Raw genomic sequence first — 15,217 nt, 5'->3', positions numbered from 1 at the left:
ACGAGGAGTCACATTAACGTGGCTGAAATAAGAGAAATTTTATTATTAAGGAACTTATATTACATTTCGACATCTGTTTTGAAGCGTACAATGCTAAGAGTTTTGACTATGCCAAGAGCGTACAATATTAGACAGATCTCACGATGTGTCAAGGGGTACAATATTAGACAGATCTCACGATGTGTCAAGGGGTACAATATTAGACAGATCTCACGATGTGTCAATCATAGAATAGATGTGTCAAGCATACAATACTAGACAGCTATCACGCTGTGTCAAATGAACAATGGTACATAGCTGCGACAATACGACAATCGAAAACGTATAATTCAAATGATTTTATATTTCAGAAAAAAAACATTCAATCCGTATGCTTGTGTCCCCCAACTCAGCGACCAAATGCAATTACTATAATGGCAGGTGACGAACACTATTATTGTAAAGGATTGTAAACTAATTATAGTTTCCCTGGGTCATAGAACAAGGCACATCACTTTCAATATTGCTTCTGCAAGCAAAAATTATTATTCGATTCCTTATGGAATTATATTAATGATTTTAACTTTTTTGTTTCTCAAGTTGCTTGTTACCATCGGTAGCAGCAAAGGAAGAGGCTTCAGAGAAACAGTCAGCAGTGGATGTGGTGTTGGAGGAGGGTGATAGATGTGGTGTTGGAGGAGGGTGATGGATGTGGTGCAGGAGGGTAGTGGATGTGGTGTTGGAGGAGGGCTAATGTTTACATGTAGCTGCGTATGTGGGGAAGCATGGAGGGGCAGGTCTCGTGTATCCATCATTCCTGAGGACTAAGGGCCATTAGCGGCCCTTAGATCTCACTCCGAGCTGTTATACCTTATAATAAGATGTTGAGGTAAATCTCTCTCTCTGAATGACTTCGAGTATTGACCAAACAATCCATCAGAGACTGCAGCGTAGATTTTAAGTTTTATTTATTTGGAATGGGTAGTTTCAGGTTTCCTTTAAATTTACTTGCATTTGAACATTTATTATAGAATATACCAGTTATCAATATCACCTCTTGATGATAACTGAAAGATTTTAAGGCTTCTTTTTACAAATTTATTACATGCATTCAAATTTTTATTAAAAAATGCAGCATCACAAGTACCTTAAATCTAACATATTGATTACTTTTACTTGAAGAGTCGTGGCTTTCTGATGTTCTTAAAATGTTCCTTGATTGTGTATATGACAGGTGGATTTTTTAACTAATATTATTCTACATTTTCAATCATGTTACTTCGTTTGGCCGGGATTTAGTTGTGCGGATATGCAACCTGTCGCTCAAGTATGCTCAGTGTGGAGGTTATAAGATTTTTCTCATGTCTGCGTTTCAGAGATTAAAGGTTGAATGTGTTTATGAAGTCCCAGTGCTTTGAATGCTTATCTGATTCTCTTTGAGCAGTAATGGATCTCTGACCTTTTTTTTTAGCGGATAGCTGACCTAGTTTGAAAGGAAATATGAGCGTATATAAATATTCCAGACGATAAAGCATTCGTGATTTGAAGAATATTTATCACTGAGATCACCTCAGCTGTTTTGAAGGATCTCATTATTCACAACACAGACATCACAGCAGTCGTCCACAGCAGCAGCCACAGCTTCATAAGATGAGGTGTACAGTGTTCCCTCAGCCACTACCACACTCCAGCAGTCATCCACAGCAGCAGCCACAGCTTCATAAGACGAGGTGTACAGTGTTCCCTCAGCCACTACCACACTCCAGCAGTCGTCCACAGCAGCAGCCACAGCTTCATAAGACGAGGTGTACAGTGTTCCCTCAGCCACTACCACACTCCAGCAGTCGTCCACAGCAGCAGCCACAGCTTCATAAGACGAGGTGTACAGTGTTCCCTCAGCCACTACCACACTCCAGCAGTCATCCACAGCAGCAGCCACAGCTTCATAAGATGAGGTGTACAGTGTTCCCTCAGCCACTACCACACTCCAGCAGTCGTCCACAGCAGCAGCCACAGCTTCATAAGATGAGGTGTACAGTGTTCCCTCAGCCACTACCACACTCCAGCAGTCGTTCACAGCAGCAGCCACAGCTTCATAAAACCAGGTGTACATCGTTCCTCGTTAAATATAATTTGGATTGCATCCAAATATATCTACTTGAATATAATTGGGTACGTCACCTTTCACCCAATCAACAAATTATCTTATAACATGCATAATTACTCATTGATTCCAGTTAAGTGAATAACACATGCACGAAGCAAAGGTAATTAAATAGGTTTACTAATCTGTCTGGAAATTTCCTGAATATCTCAGCTACCGTTATGTAAGCCTCGCGCCCCCACCCGTAATCCCATTTAATGTACCTTAATATATATATAGCTTCGTTGGGAGACATTTCGTAGGTTCTTAAAGCTGTGTTTGATACAAGTTGTGTTTCCTTCAGATGTGTTGGACGAATATTTACTAAACTGTATGGGATACCCATCTACTAAGCTGAATTGGACATGCCTCGTACATTCAACTGATTTTCACAGTTGTGTCACTCAGCAACGTATCATCCACTCTGTCACTCTAACACTCTGTCACTCGGACACTCTGTCACTCTAACACTCTGTCACTCGGACATTCTGACATCCTGACACTCGACACTCTGACACTCGCAGTTGAGTTCTCTCAACACTGATTGATCCGGGTGACACGATTCAATATTCACTTTTTTCGGTAACTATGTTGTGGGAGAGCGAAGCTATTTAAACTCTCCCCACGAACAAAATTCAGCTCAGTTTCTCCCTGTGATATAAACCAGGCGCTCGTAAAAAGCTATTGTAATGAATTAATTTATGAATTTTGCAATAAAAAAGTTGACCCAGTGTTGAACTGTTGAATATGAATATTTTACTGCATCGCTCGGGAATATTACTACTGCGTGTTTACACACATGATCACCCTGCACCAATTTCCACAGTTGCAACTTTCCAATTAAATATAAAAGTATTATTTATGATTAAAGCCAAACAGAAACTAAAAAAAGGTAAACAAATATATACGTCAGGCTTGTCTTGCTATTGTGAAAAAAATCGAGTTTAGGTCGTGTTCTTTTGCACAATGGTTAGCTGGTCTGGCCCCCTGCCTACCATGAAGTTATGACCCTTGCCTACCATGAAGTTGTGACCCTTGCCTACCATGAAGTTGTGACCCCTACCTACCATGAAGTTGTGACCCCTGCCTACCATGAAGTTGTGACCTCTGCCTACCATGAAGTTGTGACCCCTACCTACCATGAAGTTGTGACCCTTGCCTACCATGAAGTTGTGACCTCTGCCTACCATGAAGTTGTGACCCCTGCCTACCATGAAGGTGTGATTTCTGTCTAACATGTAGCAATGGTTGCTCTCAGCTGCCTACCATGCAGGAGTGTTATACTCTCCTGCCAACCATGTAGCATTTGGTGCACTTTCCAATCACTCATCCAGTTTTGATGTACCTTGTACCTACCAGGTTGTTAAGGCCTATCAACCTCTGGAGGGTTATTAAGGCCTATCATCCTCTGGAGGGTTATTAAGGCTATCAACTTTTGGAGGGTTATTAAGGCCTATCAACCTCTGGAGGGTTATTAAGGCCTATCAACCTTTGGAGGGTTATTAAGGCCTATCAACCTCTGGAGGGTTATTAAGGCCTATCAACCTCTGGAGGGTTATTAAGGCCTATCAACCTCTGGAGGGTTATTAAGGCCTATCAACCTTTGGAGGGTTATTAAGGCCTATCAACCTCTGGAGGGTTATTAAGGCCTATCAACCTTTGTAGGGTTATTAAGGCCTATCAACCTTTGGAGAGTTATTAAGGCCTATCAACCTTTGGAGGGTTATTAAGGGCTATCAACCTCTGGAGGGTTATTAAGGCCTATCAATCTTTGGAGGGCTATTAAGGACTATTATCCTCTGTTCTATTATTATCTATTATTATTATCATCCTATTAAGGACTATTATCCTCTGGAGGACTATTAAGCGCATTATGTTACTAACAAACTAGCAAGTGAACTTTCGTCTTGACTATTGTTCAGAAAAAAATGCACTGTGAAATATCGATACACATCTCGAGGAGTATGTATATAATATAGCCAGTATGACTATAGAGTTGATATACATAAGATACATAGTGACCAAACTGAGATGATATGAAATTTATTTAGTTCAAACAAATTACAATGCTGAGCGACATGGTGGAGAAGCAGAGGAGTAGTACAGGGATGTTAGTGTGAAGTTGAGCAATTGTTGCACAAGTTAAAATATAAAGCGGATAAGCCCACTCGAGGCATTGATCACACAAATGACGGATTGCTTCCCGCGTCAGACCCTTGCACCTGTTGCTCAGACTGCCTGCGGGGTGTTTGCATGTTCACTGTGTATGTTGCAGACTGTGTCGTGCTATGTTGATGGCTGTGTTTTTAATGTATGTATGCTCGTTAATCTAGCGACCAAACCCCCTCATAAACAAGGGGGTATGGTTATCTTGAGATGATATCGGGGCTTAAGTGTCCCCGCGGCCCGGTCCTCGACCAGGCCTCCACCCCAGGATGCAGCCCGTGACAGCTGACTAACACCCAGGTACCTATTTTACTGCTAGGTAACAGGGGCATAGGATGAAAGAAACTCTGCCCATTGTTTCTCGCCGGCGCCCGGGATCGACCCCGGGACCACAGGATCACAAGTCGGCCGTGCTGTCCGCTCGGCCGACCGGCTCCCTGTGCTCGTCGACATAATGGTCGCTAGATTAGCGAGCATTTGGAATTTGTTGATGAGGACGGGTTGATTTTTTTGGAGTAGTGCTTCGTTCACGGCCTCTGCTCGAATGCTACTTCTCTAAATGCTTCAACCGCGTGTTGCAAATACCAATAATGGCAAAGAGAACCTAACCACATAATATAAGTTATGCCTAACTATACAGCGGATTCCATTTTGCAATAATATTAACTTATAATTGATAAAAACAATTAATAGCATTACGTTAAAATTTCTGAATGCGTTTTTGGGTTCGGTCGCCACTTGGACGAGCCTTGCCTGAGGACAGATATATTTGTATAACAACTATTATATCCTGCATAAATAATTATTACTTAATTATTAAGTGACAATTTGCAGAATCGTTAACTTTATTGGTAGATTAATGTTGCAAGAGAATGTTATAAGCGGGATAGTGTGCTGAACACCAGAGATATTATTAAGTGTGATCAGCAAATAGGTCATTCCTTCCTGTGATTGGCTGTTGCGTTGAATGTCAACAAAGAGTTTCATTAAATGAAATGCAAGCTCGGGAATGTTCCATTCAGCATAAAACCCCGCCTTACGGGCTGCTGTTGGCCCGTTAATAGTGCAATGTTCTGCCAATAGAGGGCATCAGCTGTATCTTATGGCCTGCTGCTAACGTAATCTGTTGATAGTCAATTTTCCTGCCAATAGATGGCATCAGCTGTATTGTTTACTTCGGAATTCCCGTTAAAAACTTCTCTACAAACCCCCGTAGCTTATGATAAGGTGTTATACATTGTTGGTATTAAGTACCTGGAGCTCTACAATTACTTTCTCCACTCTTTTTTTGCATAATTATGCATTCATTTATAAATTGTGATTGAAGAAGACCTCTTCCAATCACCTTAGTAAGAATTTTCTGAACAATATTCTTTTATACAAATTAACAAGCCATATAACATAGATATTAGTAAGGTTTATACCCATTTTTAATGGACTAATTATAAAACGATCTTAGCAAGAGATTATGAGACAACTATTCCCATAGGGACGTTACTTTCCAGAAAAACAGGATGGAGGGAGAGGCGTAATGGAGATGGACGAGGGGAGGGTCAGAGAAGAGGGACGTGGAGGAGAAGGGTGGATAGAGATCCATGTGTAGGTGGGTATACATATATATATATATATATATATATATATATATATATATATATATATATATATATATATATATATATATATATATATGAAATGTCTGTCTGATCGAGCTGGTAGGGTAAGGGGGGTAGGGAAATGGGGAGAGAGGGAGAGGGAGGGTGAGAAAATGAGGGAGTAAGAGAAAAGAGCGGGAGAGGAAGGGGAGAGGAAAAAGGGTGGAAAAGGGGAAAAGGAGAGGGTAAAAATATGGGGCTTTGGGTAGAGGGGAGTGTGCGTGTGTGTGTGTGTGTGTGTGTGTGTGTGTGTGTGTGTGTGTGTGTGTGTGTGTGTGTGTGTGTGTGTGTGTGTGTGTGTGTGTGTGTGTGTGTGTGTGTGCGTGTGTGTGTGTGGATAAACATTAAACAGTATAAAACCTTTTAACATTTAAACTATGAACTATATATCATAAATTCGCATATTTAAAAATAAACAAATCAAATTTATCATTAAATTTTAATGTTATTTGTTATATTCAAACAATTAAAATAAATAACTAAATAAATAATAATACAAACAGAAAAAATATTAAAAAATGCTAGAATTCAAGCTTTGTTTTTTCTCTTTTTTAATGAAGCTTTTCATGGATTTTAATTAAAAAAAATGAATAATATTTAGCAAGTTCTGTAGAGATGAAGCTTGGTCTTCATTCTTTCAGCACCGTGTAGGGGTTCCGTTGCTCTATCCCGTTCGAACTCCAGAGACAACGGCAGAGACAACGGCAAAGACAACAACAAAGACAACGGCAGAGACAACTCCAGAGAAAACAGGGGAAAACATAATATTATCTTCAACTTTTGATCTATTCTGCAGAAGTGAGATTAACATAACACTGATAAACACAAATGTTCAGATCTATTTATTGAATTACTAAGGGGAATTAACTAATTTGTTTACTTATTAGGTAACAAATATTTTCAGTTTGAAGCAAATAAAATATGAATACTACAAACTTTTTGTTTTGGGAGCAGAAAGTTTTCCTCATTTACATCAGGTACATGATTTCCAGAAAGGTTATAGTCGATTCTTTCGATAGATGTAGGTTGTGTCGAGAGCCACCATCCACTGGATGCGACCTACTCTTTTTTTCAATAAATCTAAACGAGATTTTATAATTATAAATTACAAATGTCGCTCTAGTTTCCATAAATTGTAAGATAGATAAGTAACATCTAAGAGCTTGGAATTCAGTTAGTTAGGAGAAAGAGCTGGGAAAGGAGCTGTCCTGATATATATATTCATATATATATATATATATATATATTTGAGTGAGGTGGGAAGGGTGATGTGGCTTTACATTTGAGTAAGGTGGGAAGGATGATGTGGCATTAGAGGATATATACTCAAATACATTTGAGTATATATAGCATTTGAGGATACTCAAATGTAGATATAAAATCAGGGAAACGCAAGTTCTAATCAGTTGTGTATTTGTGAAGTCTTTGAAAATATATATATATATATATATATATATATATATATATATATATATATATATATATGTGTGTGTGTGTGTGTGTGTGTGTGTGTGTGTGTGTGTGTGTTATTTATTTATTTATTTATATAGATTAGCATAATGCAAAAAATATATGCAATTCAATTTCCATTATTATAGTTCGAATTCAAGGTGATAATTTCAATATTTAATCAAGCGTATGTGACAATTAATGTTTCATAGTTTAATAAAACAAATTATGGAATACTTTAATTATTGCAATGCCTGAATATCCGTGTAATTCTCACGCAGGTGTTGGCGAACAGGTATTCCTGCTCATGTGTTGACGTACACCAAGGGCCTGCCTGGATCAATACATCACCTGGTGGTGAACCACTTGTGCAACGGGTTGGATTCCGGATGTATCATTATTACTAGTATTAGATATTGTGTAACTTTGAGAGCACAAGAATGCATCCAAGCGCAATCCTGGATATGTAGTCAGGGAAAGTAGCGTAGCTCTGCGTACTAGTGTCATTAATAAATATGCATATGTAGGCGATGAGTCACAATAACGTGGCTAGAGTATGTTGACCAGACCACACACTAGAAGGTCTAGGGACGACGACGACCACAATCGACTTGAGAAATGGTCCAGGACGGACCGAAACTGTCGTCGTCCCTTCACCTTCTAGTGTGTGGTCTGGTGACAATAAAGATGCATTTAATTTAACAACTATTCAATCACCGTACTATGTTCGTCTGTATATTAAAATAATAATAATAATAATAATAATAATAATAGTAATAATAATAATAATAATAATAATAATAATATTATTATTATTATTATTATTATTTATGGACACCCAACCCACACATCTGAAAATAAAGTAAGTGTTGACGTTATATGTGACACCGGTGAATCTCTGAAGGGTTTGTGGCACTTGTGAGTTCCTCAGAGGCCTGTGACACCTGTAAATATTTCAGGTGTCAATGGGTTATTAGACTGCACGTCGTGGAGTCAACCTACCACCTATGACAAGACACCCCCCATAGGTGTTGGTTGGCTGGTTATAGTGCCAATAGTAACGACACATTACGTGTCAGTTGTTTAATGTGGTAACTGTAACAGGAAGTCCTTAAGTGTTAGGTTGATGTTTTTATCCTGAACCCTTCCCAGTGCTATATAGTCGTAATGGTTTGGCGTTTTCCCCCTGATAGTTCCCTTCCCTCAGAGAGATTTGTGCTCATGTGTTATTTATGTGTAAGAATTATATTTACTTGTAGTTCATTTATAATTAATATAAACAAAGTTGGATCAATTGAAGCATTTATAATAAAATAATACTTGCATAAGATGGCCAAGTTCTTTGCGTCCTGATCGCACAATAAGTTAATCTTTTCCGGGGAGAAAATTTGAATTATTATTTTAATGTTATAAAGTTTCCTTCGTGCATTGCCAAACAATGTTGACAAAAATATTTCAACACAAAATAAATTCCAGAAATTTCTCCCCAAATAGCAGCATTAATGTCACCGCTAAATTGATGTTAATGAATGAATGTCATTGAATAAAGCTTAAAACCCTCTACAACAGTCTTAAACCAGTCTTAAATCCCTCTACAACAGTCTTAAACCAGTCTTAAAACCCTCTACAACAGTCTTAAACTAAGTTTTTATTCCTTTATGTACGAATATTAACGCGAATAAATATATTTAGCTGCCTTTTTTCATTCAAGTTTACGAGTTTCGTGACCACCAGTTTCGTAAATCGTGTCAATAGAGTAGATAGCTAAAGAGAGCTGCCTGTCTACAGTCATCTACTTTAGGGAAGGAGGAAGAGGGGGGTTATAATCACCTCTTCTTTTAACAAGCTTCCAATCCTTTCCTACGGCTCTCAAGCCATGGACCTCCCTCTTCCCCTTTGATTTGTTGTGGTGTGCAGGATAATTTATTGCCCAATTTACCCGTGCTCTGAGGAGTCCAGCATGTTTTAGTGCGCCACCCTGCCATTGGCTACAATATATTGTGCCTCATATTAGACACAAGATAACAGGAGTATGACCATGTTGATGCAAGCATCCCCAGAACCGTGTATAAGCTCTGCTCTCCTATTAACCACCTGGCTGCCTGCCTGCTAGTATCACGCTCCTGCCGGCCAGCTGCCTGCCGGCTAGTGTCATGCTCCTGCCAGCCAGCTGGCTGCCGGCTAGTGTCATGCTCCTGCCGGCCAGCTGGCTGCCTGCTAGTGTCATGCTCTCCTACCGGCCAGCCGACTGCCTGCTAGTGTTATCTCTGACTTTCCTCTTAGTTATCTCTCTCCTCTTAGCTCATGATATTCTTGTTAATGTCAGCCACAAGACATTCCTTGCAATAGAGCAGGCAGGTAAGCAGTTATCTCGACATACGAGAGCGAGGCCCGAGGCAGCTGCATTCAGGTGATAACCGGATTGGTTCTGACCTGCAACTTGTCAAGTTGCAGAATGTGCTCTGAAGTTCCTAACTTCGAGAGAGAGAGAGAGAGAGAGAGAGAGAGAGAGAGAGAGAGCGAGCGAGAGAGAGAGAGAGAGAGAGAGAGAGAGAGAGAGAGAGAGAGAGAGAGAGAGAGAGAGAGAGAGAGAGAGGGAGAGAGAGAGAGAGAGAGAAAGGAAGAGAAAGAGATAGAATAAGCCTCTCTTTATAAACTTTTGGTCCCATGTTACAGGTTTTACGTCGATGTTTAATGTTAACATTACCCAACAAAGCCATACAGATGTGAGACTCTAATACTGAATAGGAATTGGCTCATTATTAAGTGTTTAGTGGGTTTTACTGCGCGGAAAACGAGTGAATATTTTAATGTTAAACAATTTACGGTTCATTATTGTACAACCGCTCCGTTTATTGCCAGAGATGATCGTTAAGGGATGTTGTATACCTTTTCATTAGCGTGTTGCTTGCTACTTTAGTTATCTCCAGCCTGCTTGAGTGTACTCAATATTACTCAACACGCATACTGGAGCCTCTTGATCTAGTACTCATTCTCACGCTTGTTGAAATTGCTGGTTACTCATATTGTTCTACTCCCAGCACTGATTACTCATGCTGTTCAACCCTCAGCGCTGGTTACTCATGCTGTTCAACCCTCAGCGCTGGGTACTCATGCTGTTCTACTCCCAGCACTGGGTACTTATGCTGTTCTACCCCTCAGCGCTGGGTACTTATGCTATAATTCATCCAATAAAATGTATATCTAAGAGACATTTTTACATATGCTGAATAATATCTATCTATTAATAGATATTACGTAAAATAACATTCAGAATAGAGCCAAGTTTAACAAAATAATGTTATAACAAAACTGTCATGTAACAAGAAATGTGTACCAGTTTAGCATAATAGTTTAAAATACATTGCCACTTCGGTGGACTAGTTCCTAAAACCTCTTGTGAACCCAATTCTAAAATTTCTGAACCATATTCTACTTCCTCTTTTGAATCAGATTTTAAGACCTGCTCTGAACCAAATTTAAATACCTTTTCTGAACGAGGTTCTACTACCTCCTCGGCTCCTGCAGCGTCGGTGCTGCTCTGGAGAGAAAAGGATAATTGGGTCAGTAATTATACTCTTACATTAGTGTTCTGTATTTTTTTACGTCCTGACGTGTTAAGTGTAACAGTAAATTCTTAGGGAAAGTATTATACAATCTCACTCCTGAGATAAAATTAGATATCAGTGCTGCTAAAAGCCTTCCTCCAGAGAAATGCGAGGAGTAAAACGGTAACCGAATATTGTAGTTTTTTGTTAATTATAATTTTTAAAAGGTATATGTGCATCTGTGCTTTCTTGTTTGTATGTGTGTGTACTCACCTAGTTGTATTTTAAGGAGGGGGGTGAGGTCTCTTGAGTCCCGCATCTTCACCCTTAATTGACTGGTGTATGCCTTTCAGAGCCTATCTTTTTGAGGCTGATTCCTCCCCTTCATTTCTAAATTCATTCCATTTAATAATAAAAACAAAACAAATTCTAATATCTATGTGACTCATTTGAGTGCTTTGTTTCCATCTTTGTGACCTTATTCGTGTTGTACCTATGCTAAGACGTCTGTTCATGTCTGGGTGGTCTATTTCCCCAAATATCTTGTAAGCGGTAATCATGTCTTTCTGTTTAATCTATCTTCCAGTAACGTTGTAATAATCATGGGTTCGTTAAGCATTTCGTTAATCGTTTGCAGGTTTTGTTCGACACTATATGTTCCTGAAGTGATGTTGCTCATATGGGCAATGATCGCTTAAACGTGGGTTTTCTGCTCTTTGAGAAAACATTTAATCGGTTTATAAGTGTTCTAGACGGACCAAAACGTCGTCATTTTCAGTTCATTGGGTTAATGAGTTAATTTGTTTCAGTGACTAAATTAAATAAATTAACCCAAAGTTGGGGTTGGGTTAATTTATTTGTTTCAGGGACGTTAGTGTGACATGTCTTGCCTGCCTGACGCGTAAGTCTAATTAAAGACCATGTACATGTCATAACATCTAACATGTTATTTTCCACATGAAATATAAATGGCAAGGTTATCTTAAATTTAAAACTCATTCGGAGGCATCTGAGCACACCATTAAAACCATCCTTCCATGCAGAAAAAAAGATGGAAGATTAATATAAGTTTGAAGTTTGGGAAATTGCATCAAGTATGAGGGCCACAATCTCGAGAGTAGATATCCTCCCCTGTGTCAGAAGACGTGTTATTAAGCAACACAAGACCCCAACATTACAAACTCCTTCATCGAGAGTATCACACTCGAAAAAGCTTCCTCCCTGGCAGGGCCAGCTATCACGGTAGGAGTTGCCTTCATAAACGGATGTAATCTAAGTTGATCGTGTCTCAGAGTGAGGGTGGCGGCTCCCTGCCTCGTCCGGCTCTTATATACAGCCACAACACAGTTCCTTATTGGCTGTCCCAATGCAAGTTCTGTATTGGACAGGTCAGCAATATCTACATAGCCGCACCGTTGTAAGTACTTTATGGTTTGTAATAAGTTGTTTTACAGCAAGATATACAGTAGCACAGGTAATATAATTCCACCGTGGGTCCATAATGAAGGTGTTGTTGTAAGATTTACAAGAGCAGCTTTTTAATATGGCTATTTATAAACAACGTTATATCAACCTGGCACTATCGATCTTTTCAGCGGTTTTCAGTAGGTTTTCAGTGGTGACAGACCAAGAGAACAGGCTGCTTCGGTACCATTCCGGTTATTAACCAACACATAGGACTGCCTAGCCGTATGTATTATTGATTAGGAAGTATACATTTATACCGTAGTTTGTTACCGTATTGTAACTATATTTCTCTTGAATGATTTTGGGATACAAGATGACGCCTCGTACAGCTGTAACATCTCGAGAAGCGACGACACTTTCTCGTCATGTGACCTAAGAGGACCAATGGGAGGCGACCTGGGAGGTTATGCATCATCGAGTCCTCCTCAGGGTTGGTTGGCACTAGTCACTTGCTGCCCAGATGTTACACGAGAGCTGTGCCCTGCTTTAGGCGCCACAAGCGTAGAACCTTCGATCAAATTGAATCTCCGAGAGCAGCGATCTCTATTTTGATAGTGTGATCGGATCACTTCCTGTGGAACCTTCCGTAGAGGTGTGGGTGCCCCAGGGTAGTGTGATCGGACCGCTTATGTTGAACATCTTCTTAGATGATATCTTGAAGTTAATGCCAGAAGCAAGCGCCTATGCAGATGATGGTACACTGACTTTCCGAGAAGACAAGTCATAGGAGTTGATCTCATCAATGAAAACCTATTTTTTTTTGACAACGTTGTCATCTTTCATCGTAGAACAAAAAATTATATCATGGGACACGAAATGAATCGTCCTGTCATAGAGCTAGATAATAAAACACTGATGAATGTTTCATTAATTGACAAGAGGATTTGATACGGCTGAAAATCTATCCGTTACAAGACATTGAAAATGTTGAACAAAAGTTCGCTAGGAAACTAACATCATCTGGATGCTAAGGATATATCACACGCAAAGAATCTCATATTTGTTCTATTATGGAGTTACGACCACTTTCTTAGGATTCCAGTCCACAATCTATCTACAACGAGGCCATGCATCTAGTGAAAAAGTAACTTTAAGTGTCTGATAAATACCACACAATATTATTAAATAAAAGTACAGATTCCCCCATTTCTGTATATAAACTGCAGTTCTAGCTTGCAATCAATATTCAACATTCAGTTGAATGTTGATTGCAATAAACAAATCATAACAAAGCAATATGATCGCAAAGTATTCTTTAGAAAATACAAACTACAGCAACAAACAATATTCCTTGCTTCCCCTGTGAATATTTTTCCAATTAAGACATTTAATAATAATCTTATATCAGTGTTACGAAAATGAAATAATTAGAGTACGGTTCCTAGGAAGGCAGTGACGTTAATTTTCAGCCGTCTGGCATGCGAAAAATGTTTGCAAATGAGTTTCAATGCCCGTCTCTGAGGTGGCCAGGTCCAAAACATTTCTATTCAGTACATTCTGAATGGAAAATGAAACCGTCCCAGCACTCAGCGACCCGCTGGACGTGCCACACACAATTTTGCTCCTCATTCACATGTGTATGATATGCCATGGTGAAGGGTAGTGCTCACTCCCTCGGTGGAGGGTAGCGCTCACGCCCTCGGTGGAGGGTAGCGCTCACTCCCTCGGTGGAGGGTAGCGCTCACTCCCTCGGTGGAGGGTAGCGCTCACTCCCTCGGTGGAGGGTAGCGCTCACTCCCTCGGTGGAGGGTAGCGCTCACTCCCTCGGTGAAGAGTAGCAAGAGCAACAGAAACTTTATTTAGTGTGCTAAGGAGCATCATCAACGCAATAAAGTTCATAGGATGGGTTACATAAATTTAAAGAAATGCAGAGACCCAAAAATCTTCCTCAGTGTTACAGAGGGAAAACTTAAATAGAAGCCGAGAAGGTAACACGACGTGAGGTAACGATTTACAAAGGTAAGAGAGTTCAGTTGTTGTTGTTGGTGAAAATAACTATATTCGAGAGAGAGAGAGAGAGAGAGAGAGAGAGAGAGAGAGAGAGAGAGAGAGAGAGAGAGAGAGAGAGAGAGAGAGAGAGAGAGAGAGAGAGAGAGGAGAGCAAGTGTAAAGATGAACGTGTAAATATGACAATATAATCCTTATGTAGCGCAATGATTGCATTTTCCCCCACACTTACAGTGAGCCAAGCACCACCCACCATTACCCTCAACCTACACAGCTGGTTTTGTATGCTCGGCAGAAAATACTTCACAAAATGTATTTTTCATTTGGCAAAAGCTTCACTCTAGCAACTTTTATGAAGTCAAAACGAAAATGTATTCAGCATTTATGTATTTACCACACGGACCCCTCCGTTTGTACCGTGCATCAAACAGTGTATTTAGCATAGTTATTATCACTTATAAGGCTTTTGCCAGTTCCCCATAAATTACAGACTCTTCACGTTCATTTTTTTTTAAATATTTAGCGTAATTATGATATCAGAGGAAATATAAAAATCTATTTATCATGAAGTGCTAAACAAATATATGTAAATAACACCTCAGAATATTAAAATCAATATCCAAACATTAATCTAAAATGGTGACTATATAGGGAAGCTTGAATGGTCCCCAAGCCAACAAGAATCAGAAAATTCTTTAACTTTGAAGGATTTGTACCTGGTCAGCCAGCCCCTTCATGCCCCTTGGCGTGTCCAGTACTATAACCATTCTGCCAACAAACTGTACAAAATTATTGGAGAGTCGTCTGACTTTTCATTAAATGCTTAGACAAGTGACAGTACGAAAAGAATTTGAGTGTTAAGTTCA

General features: G+C 39.6%; 1 protein-coding gene across 1 annotated transcript in view; it reads left to right on the top strand.

The window, feature by feature from the left end:
• Positions 1–14,075: 14,075 nt before the first annotated feature.
• Positions 14,076–15,217, top strand: part of LOC123759104 (uncharacterized) — a 111,980-nt gene continuing 110,838 nt past the window's right edge. The window contains exon 1 of the mRNA XM_069324943.1: positions 14,076–14,363. The gene's annotated coding sequence lies outside the window, so the exon portion shown is untranslated. The remainder of the gene's footprint in view (positions 14,364–15,217) is intronic.

This window comes from Procambarus clarkii, chromosome 15 (assembly GCF_040958095.1).
Source record: "Procambarus clarkii isolate CNS0578487 chromosome 15, FALCON_Pclarkii_2.0, whole genome shotgun sequence".
NCBI classification, from domain to species: domain Eukaryota; kingdom Metazoa; phylum Arthropoda; class Malacostraca; order Decapoda; family Cambaridae; genus Procambarus; species Procambarus clarkii.
This window is presented reverse-complemented; position numbering and strand designations above follow the sequence as displayed.